Source organism: Eutrema salsugineum, unplaced genomic scaffold (genome assembly GCF_000478725.1).
Source record: "Eutrema salsugineum unplaced genomic scaffold, Eutsalg1_0 scaffold_8, whole genome shotgun sequence".
NCBI classification, from domain to species: domain Eukaryota; kingdom Viridiplantae; phylum Streptophyta; class Magnoliopsida; order Brassicales; family Brassicaceae; genus Eutrema; species Eutrema salsugineum.
The window spans coordinates 12959905-12968862 of record NW_006256414.1 but is presented as its reverse complement, the minus strand read 5'-3'; the positions used below and the strand labels follow the sequence as shown (position 1 = coordinate 12968862).

Here is an 8958-nt window from a genome sequence, read left to right as displayed (position 1 = left end):
CAAGATCAGAAAACACGAAGCTCCTCCCCCACACTTAAATAACACAGTCCCTTGTGTTATAAAAGCGTGTGAGAAAAGTAAAAAGAAAAACTAGACAAATGCAAGATGGTATATACAAGATGCATATTTACAAGGGTTCGAAGTCGATACCTCAGTCGCTGAGGTCTGATCCCAAGTAGTGCGAGGGATTTGATGTTGAGCAGGAGGGTGTGGACTGTCGTGGTGGGCTGCTCTCTGAGGGTTCAGGCAGGAATGCCGTTGTAGGATCGATCCAGTCCTCTTTGCCTGGTGGAAACTCAGGGTTCCTCGCGTTCGAGCTCTCTCCAACCTCCTCTTGTGCAACCGGTGCTGATGAGAGCGCCGAGTTCTTATCAGGTGAGGATGGTGCTGTGAGCTGCTTGACCTTCTTCTTTAGCTGCCTTACACAGTCCACCAATGCGTGAATGGTCTTGTCTTGCCACTTACACCACTTTTGGAGGGTGTTGACTCTCGAGTACAGCTTCTTGGTGTGGTATTCAGGCTCTCCCCACACGTATGGATCAAAATGGTATCTTGGCTCCTCATTCTCACATCCGGCCGTGCCATTCTCATTCAGCGACTTACTAGACGTGGCTTGGGTCACCTTGGTGCACTTGCGCATTGGCGGATCAAAAAGAGGGTTGTACAGGTGGTCTTTGAGCACGTAAAAGGAGACATTACATTGCTTATCTAGCATGGTGACGCCTCGGTTAGGCAAGAGAACCTGCGTTCCATCTCTGTGCATCAGCGTGAAGTTGTAAACCCACTTGTTCCCTGACTTGCCTCCGAAGAAACCGCTTTTGCTTAAGTATTTCTCATCAATGAGGCTCGCTTATGACGGTGATTCAGGGAGTACAAACCCTTTGGCTCTCAAGATTTTAGTCACAACCCATCCGTTCTGGAGCCTCCTCGTGCCTTTCTTCTTCCGATCACACCACACATTATGACGGTAGGTAAGCATTTGGATCGCAAAGAACGCGCCTAAAGAAGGTACATGTATTGGCCCTTGGACCTCCTTCTTGTTCTTCATCTGCGTGATGAGTGGCTTCAAACCAAGTCCCAACATTTCAATCTCGGCCAAGTGAATAACTCCAGGATTATAGGTCGAGAAGAACATAGAGGCTAGAACTCGGTTAGCGTATCTGGTCGCGGGGTTCCTGATGCAGCTCGTCTTGCTCTTGCCTCCCAAGTAGGGTCCAAAAGCAATGGTTTCCCACAAAGCAGCTATCTCCTCCTTCGGGTACACAAATTTATCAAGGGAGCTCCCGTTCTTCACAAAACCGAATATCTCATCAAGCTCCTTGAAACTGACTTTGTAGTGTACTCCATCCATATTAAACTCTATATGGCCGAATCCTTTCCCATGTAAGCGCTTGGGATCTCTCTTGGGGTATATGATTACCTCCAAGGTGGCAAGGAACTGTTGTGTAATACCTTCGTAAGCAACATCGCTCAGCTCAAAGAACGAGGCCAGACCCATGTTTCGGAAGATGAGGGTAACATCATCGAGTATCTCAAGCTTCCTCAACAAGTCCATGTCAGGGAACCGATCTTGTGCCACTCTCACAGAATTAAAATGGTTCAAGTACTCCTCAGTGGTTGGGAAATGCTCTCCTTCAGGCTCGGTCTTCGGTTCTTTCTTTGGTCTCTTGCCACAGTTGGCCTCTCGTTCTGTTGTGTCTTCTCGCGGAACCAGAGCTCTATCCTCGTCCTCATCAGAGTCAGAAACCACCTGCTTCCCATTCCTCCTTGGTTCGGGCGCTGGTGCAAGAGCAAGCTCGTTGTTCCTTGCTCTTTTCGCAGCCGGTTCGCCTTCGGGTCTTGTGGAGGTTTTCTTGCTTGTTCCCCCATTTTGTGCCAAGGCAACAGCTTTCCCTTTGGTGGTCCTCCTTTGGACATCGTTCTTGCTTGTCTCGTGGGCTGGAGTGGTGTGTTTCTCGGTCATCTGCGAAAGGGACTCTCAAAGAAGACATGAGAACCGAGTGTATTGCAAAGTACGAACACCACAAAAATAGCAAGAACAGAGCTCTCTATTTAACAAGGCAGGTTTAATGGCTTCTCAAACATCAAAGTAATTCACAAACAAGCGAATACAACCAGTAGAAGCAGAGATATTTAGACAGTTTAGCTCATAAACTCAGGTCACCATTAAAGCCGATTCCAAGCGCTTTTTCTCATGAATTTTAAAAACTCATGAACAAACGATTTTCAGTGCAAGAACTAGTTTTTCATGTGTTGTCTATCCTGATGGAATTTCTAAAATTGTTCCCAAAGGCTGTAACGGTTTAAAAGAATCGATTCCACAATTTTCAAACAAAAATGCTCGCAAAGAATAATGGAAAAAGATGAGTTCTTTAGAATGCAAATACCTTTGGGGATTCAAGAGTCAAGCTCAGTGAAATGCTTATGCAGAATAGACAACACCCTAACGAATCTAGAGCACTTGGAATCGCGTGAAACTAACGAGAAATGAGAGAGTTGTATTCGTGAAATGCAGAGAAAATGGTGAAGAAGGCAAACTCTGCGTTTTGGCTCGGTATGGAGGCAGGTATGGGCTGGAGCGCGCTTTCCAGCTGGCATTTGGACTGTTGTGGGACTGGTCCCCTCTTCTGTTCCAGCTTCAGCCGTTTACCGCACCAAAAATTGCCTTGACCGAGCGTTTGAATTCAAAATGTCGCGCAAAGCCTCCAAATGACCGCGGTATGGAAATGACATGGGCCGTACGGTCTTAACCGAATTTCCTCGTGTTAACACAAGTGGCCTCGACATGTTCCACCACGAGGGTACCAAGCCGAGGGATTTGAGCTCATGCTAACGAGTAAATTTTCGTGGCCCTCAAGTCTTTTCCATGGACCGCGCAAACCTTCTTCTTTGACCTAAGTGTCCCAAGTGTTCTTGTTTTCGTTCTTTCTTGTGATCGGGCACCTCGGCATGCTCCACCTCAAGGGCATCATGCCGAGGGTACTTGTTTTAACAAAGAACACTTGGTGCTTGGGGGTTTTGGCGAGTCGGCCTTGGTATAACTGGTCGCGGCCTCAAGTCGAGGTTTTTAACCGTTTCATGTGAACATTGCTCCTCGGTATAACTACACGGCCATGATGTAAATAAGGCGAGGAGTTTAGCCAAGGTTCTCAGGCTTTCACTCGGTAAAAGGTGACCACGGCATGAATATACCGAGGGTCGATACCGAGGCTACGAGTACTCCTGTTCTTAAGTCATCAGCCCGTGTCTTCTCAAGCTTCTCTTTCCTTTGATCACAAGATTCACTGGCTAACACCTGAAACACTTAACAAACCCTTCAAAAAGCTTCAAGTAAAAAGAAAAAGAAGATGAAAAATGAAGTATTTACAAGGATAAGCTTGGGGTGTCTCCCAAGAGGAGTTTGTTTAACGTCTCTAAGTTTGACTTTACTTACCTTTTCAGGCAGTTTTGGGTTCAAGAAGAGGAACTGAGGTAGCTTCCTCTCTTGTTTCTGATGCCAAGTAGTGCTTTACCCTCTGACCGTGTACCACAAAGCCTTGTCCATCTTTTCCTTTTAAAACCACAGCTCCATAAGGTCTTACTTCAAGAACTGTAAACGGACCGGACCACCTAGACCTTAGCTTTCCAGGGAACAGTTTAAGTCTTGAGTTGAACAACAGAACTTGATCCCCTTCTTTGAACTCTCTTTTGTGTATCTTCTTGTCATGGAGCGCCTTGGTCCTTTCTTTGTAGATTTTAGAGCTTTCAAATACGTCTAAGCAGATCTCCTCGAGCTCGTGAAGCTGTATAACTCTCTTTTCTTGAGTTGTCTTGATATCAAAGTTCAAAAGCTTCACTGCCCACAAGGTTTTGTACTCCAACTCAACCGGTAAGTGACAGCTTTTCCCATAAAGCAAGTTAAATGGTGAGGTTCCAATGGGGGTTTTGTATGCGGTCCTGTAGGCCCACAAAGCATCATCTAATTTCTTGCTCCAATATTTCCTAGATGAGCTCACGGTTCTCTCCAGAATGGCTTTGATCTGGCGGTTTGAGACCTCTACTTGGCCGCTCGTTTGAGGATGATAAGGGCTGGCCACCTTGTGCTTTACTCCGTGCTTCTTCAAAAGACTCTCAAGAGTCTTGTTGATGAAATGGCTTCCCCCATCACTGACGACTACCCTTGGAACTCCGAACCTTGGGAAAATGATGCTCTTGAAGAGCTTTACCACAACTTTCGAGTCATTAGTCGGAGATGCAACTGCTTCAACCCACTTACTCACATAGTCCACAGCAACAAGTATATACTGATTCCCGTATGAGCTTACAATGGGACTCATGAAGTCAATGCCCCAACAGTCGAAGACCTCTACTTCAAAAATCGGGTACTGAGGCATTTCATTCCTCGTGGATATGTTACCGTGCCTTTGACAAGCTTCGCACCTTGAGACTACATCCTGAGCGTCTTTGAACATGGTCGACCACCAGAAACCGCTTTGTAAAACCTTGGCGACCGTCTTGAATGCACCCAAGTAACCACCATACGCCGAGCCGTGGCATTCTTGTAGCACTGGATAAATCTCCTCCTCGGCCAAGCATCGTCTATAGAGATGGTCTTTGTTAAACACGTATAGATAGGGCTCATCCCAATGGTATCTCATCACATCTTTAAAGAACTTCTTCCTCTGATAGGTATCAAGATCAGGTGGCTCTAAACCGCATGACAAGTAGTTCACCAAATCTGCAAACCATGGGAGGCTTCTTTCATTGATCGTGTTCGCTTCCTCTACTTCTAAGTAAGACTTGACTAGCATGAGATGTTCCTCGGGTAAAGCATCGTCTATGGGGACTTGTTCTTCGATCCTCAGCCTTGAGAGATGGTCGGCCGCTCCATTCTCGATACCCTTTTTATCAAGCACCTCGATATCGAATTCTTGAAGTAACAAAACCCATCTGAGAAGCCTTGGCTTAGCATCTTTCTTGGTCATCAAATATCTCAAAGCCGCGTGATCTGTATAGACCGTGACCTTTGATCCCACTAGATAGCTCCTGAATTTATCAAATGCAAACACAATGGCTAGCATTTCTTTCTCGGTGGTGGCATACTTTTCTTGAACTGAATCCAATGTGCGGCTTGCGTAATAGATTACATGGAGCTTCTTATCTTTCTTTTGCCCCAAGACAGCCCCCACGGCATAATCAGATGCATCCGTCATCACTTCGAATGGTAATGACCAATCAGGGGCTTGGACAATCGGTGCACTGATCAATGCTTCCTTGATTCTCTTAAACACTTCTTCACATTCATCATCAAAGATAATCCACCTCTTTACACAATAGCCTTGTCAAGGGTCGAGCTATTTTAGAGAAATATTTGATAAATCTTCTGTAGAACCCTGTGTGACCAAGGAAGCTTCTTATTCCTTTTACTGAGTTCGGAGCTTGTAGGTTCACCATAACCTCGATCTTAGCTTTTTCCACCTCTATGCCTTTCTCTGATAACTTGTTCCCCAAGACAATCCCTTCTTGGACCATGAAATGGCATTTCTCCCAGTTCAAGACGAGCCTGTGCTCCTCACATCGCTTTAGAACCTGAGATAGATTAGCAAGACAATCGGAGAAAGAGGAGCCGTAGACAGAAAAATCATCCATAAACACCTCCACTTTCTCTTCAATTAGATCAGAGAAAATATGCATCATGCATCTTTGAAAAGTGGCCGGTGCATTACAGAGACCGAAAGGCATTCTCCTATAAGCATAAGTGCCATAAGGGCAAGTAAATGTCGTTTTCTCTTGATCTCGGGGATCTATGGGGATTTGAAAGAAACCCGAGTACCCATCAAGAAAACAAAAATAAGGATGGTTAGCTAGCCTCTCAAGCATTTGATCAATGAATGGCAAAGGAAAATGATCTTTTCTAGAAGCAGAATTCAGTTTTCTATAGTCTATGCACATGCGATGACCGGTTATGGTTCTTTGGGCTATAAGCTCATCCTTTTCATTTTTAACTACCGTGATCCCACCTTTCTTGGGCACAACGTGAACAGGAGATACCCACCTTGAGTCAGAGATTGGGTAAATTATCCCTGCCTCAAGGAGCTTGAGTATCTCCTTCTTAACCACCTCCTTGAGGTTCGGGTTAAGTCGTCGTTGATGCTCAATAGAGGACATAGCTTGGTCCTCTAGGTGTATCCTGTGGGTGCATATGTCAGGAGAGATCCCTCTAATATCAGCCAAAGAATATCCTATGGCTCTCCTGAACTTTCTTATCTCACTAAGCAATGCACTCTCTTCATGCTCTAGCAAGCTATCATTAATGATCACGGGATATGTGGAGTTTAAACCCAAGAAAGTGTACCTGAGCCCTGTTGGTAGAGGTTTGAGCTCAACATGGGGTGCATCAGCCTCATTCCAATCGGCATCAAAGCTGCATTGGCTCGGAACAGCTTCCTCGGCCTTTTCTTTCTTGCGCGGTTTACCATCGACCTCGGCACAAGCCATCGCGACCATGATACCCCGAGGTGTCTCCTCAACACCCTTGGACTCCCCAATGTCTAAAATGTCGAGACCACTCTTCCTGAGCTCCAGAAACCTCGTCTCAGCTCCAAGTTCCTTCGGTTGGTCTAAGAGACGCTTGTACACCTCGCTTTTCTTGTTCAAATACCCGTGCTCGCTTTGTTCCCTTGTTAAGACCACTTGTAATGGGTCTTCTGCGTTCAACTCCTCTAGGAGCTCATCAACTAGCTCCTCCATAGCCTTCACATAGAAAACCTGAACTCCAATGGTCGGGTTTTTCATCATTTCCTTCACGTCGAACTTCATAGTCTCGGAGCCGATGTGTAGTTCGATCATACCCCCTCTCACGTCGATGATCGCTCCTTCTGTTGCTAAGAACGGTCGCCCCAAGATAATGGGGTCCAGAGGTTCCTCGTCCATCTCAAGAACTATGAAGTCCATGGGGATCTCTATTTCACCGATTCTCAAAGGTAGATCCTCAAGTAAGCCCACTGGTAGTCTCACCGATCTATCAGCTAATACAAGGGAGATATCTTGGCCGGCTTGTAGCTTTTGAATCCCAGTCTCTTGGCCACCGTGTAAGGCGTTAAGCTCACAGAAGTTCCTAGATCACATAAGCAATTTGAGAACTTCAAGTGACCTATGGCGCACGGAAAAGTAAAGCTGCCCGGATCGAATAGCTTTCTTGGTATAGATCTCCTCTGAATTATAGCGCTGCACTCGTGACTCAATATTACCATACCCTGGAGCTCCTTTGTCTTGTTGAGAATCGCATCCTTTAGAAAATTTCCAAGCTGTTGTATAGCTAAGAAAGCGTGTATGATAGGCAAAGTCAGTTGTGTGTTCTCCAAGTGTTTCTCAAAGATCGCCTTGGCTTTGTCTAGGATTTTCTTCTTGAAACACCCTGGGAATGGTATCTTGGGCTGGTAAGGTGGTGGTGGGACGTAGGGCTTTTCTAGCTCAGGTGTCTTCTCCACCTCTTTTCCTTTGTCTTTAATCGGTTCCTTCTCCAAAACCTCTTCTTCTTGAGCATCATCTGAGGCTGCCTCCCCTCCGAGTTGCTCATTGGCCTCAATGAGCTTTGATTTAGGTGCTCGAGCTTGTAATTCTTTACCACTCCTCAATGTGATGGCGTTCACATATTCCTTGGGGTTAGGCTCCGGCTTACCTGGTAAAGCCGGTGCTCTTGATGATGTCGAAGCTTGGTTCTGCTTAAGCTCCCGTATATCCTGTTGCATTGTAGCGTGCTGGCTCTCGACCCTCTGCTGACCCTGTAACAGTTGCTGTAGAATCCCACAGACATCAGGTCCCATCTGATTCTGACCCGTTCCCTGGTTCTGATGCTGATTACCCATCGGCTGCGGATTGAACCCTGGTGGAAACTTATGTTGCTGCGGTTGGCTGTTGAAGGTGTTGCTTTGAGCCGGTAGGTTCTGCTGACTATAATTCTGTGGCTGCCCACTGAATTGTTGCTTGGGCTGAAAGCTATTCTGAAATGGAGCTTTTGGAGTATAGCTTTGTTGGTGTTGTTGGGCAGGGTACACTTGGTCTTGAGGGTTAGCTACATTTGGGTTTCGGTAAGAGAGGTTGGGGTTATTGCTGTAGTTGTTAAACCGCTGATACCTTTGCTGATTCCCTATGTAGTTCAGCTCCTCTTGAGTTAGACCATCTTCATTGACATTATCAAAACTCGGCCCTTGCTCATCAAACTCGCCTACAAAGTGTATTGGCTTTTGTGTAGCCATTAGAACTTTGTCAAGCTTGCTCTGTAGCTCTCTGATATCTTTCTTCATGCGCTGTTCTTCACTAGATCCCTCTGAACAGTTTGCCCTGTCAAAATCTTCTCCATACGTGTCATTGGAAATGGCGAGGTTCTCCACTAGTTCCATTGCCGCATTGAACTCTTTCCCAAGAAAATTTCCATTTGAGGCTGTATCGAGTTGGTTTCTTATCTTGGGGAGGGCACCTCGGTATAGAGTACTCAGGAGGGATGCCTCCGAGAATCCGTGGTGTGGGCATTGGTTTGTATAGCTCCTGAGCCGTTCCCAAGCTTCACTAAAGCTTTTGTTGTTGTGCTGTGTGAAACTTTTGATCTGATTCCTGAGCTTGGCCGTGCGTGATGTGGAGAAGAACTTTGATAAGAACGCCAGTTTACACTGCTCCCACATTTGTATAGAACCCCTCGGGAGGTTCTTTTCCCACTGGTGAGCTTTATCACCAAGGCTGAATGGGAACAGGCGTAGCTTAAAGCTATCTTCTGAGATGCCATTGATCTTGGTTAAGTCGCAGACCCGATCGAACTGATCTAGATGCTCAAGAGGATCTTCTCCGGCTAGACCGTGAAACTTTGAGTTCTGCACCATATTGAGCAGGGAAGCTTTAACTTCGAAGTTGTTATTTTGAACCGGTGGTGCTTGAATCCCGGCTCTATATTGGTGCGCATTAGCTCGGTCATTTTCTCCATCA

General features: G+C 46.1%; 1 non-coding gene across 1 annotated transcript; it reads left to right on the top strand.

Annotated features, from left to right (window-relative positions):
* Positions 1–8493: 8493 nt before the first annotated feature.
* Positions 8494–8600, top strand: LOC112082247. Its single transcript, XR_002896899.1, has one exon. It is a non-coding gene; the product is annotated as a small nucleolar RNA R71 (small nucleolar RNA).
* The last annotated feature ends 358 nt before the right edge of the window (positions 8601–8958 follow it).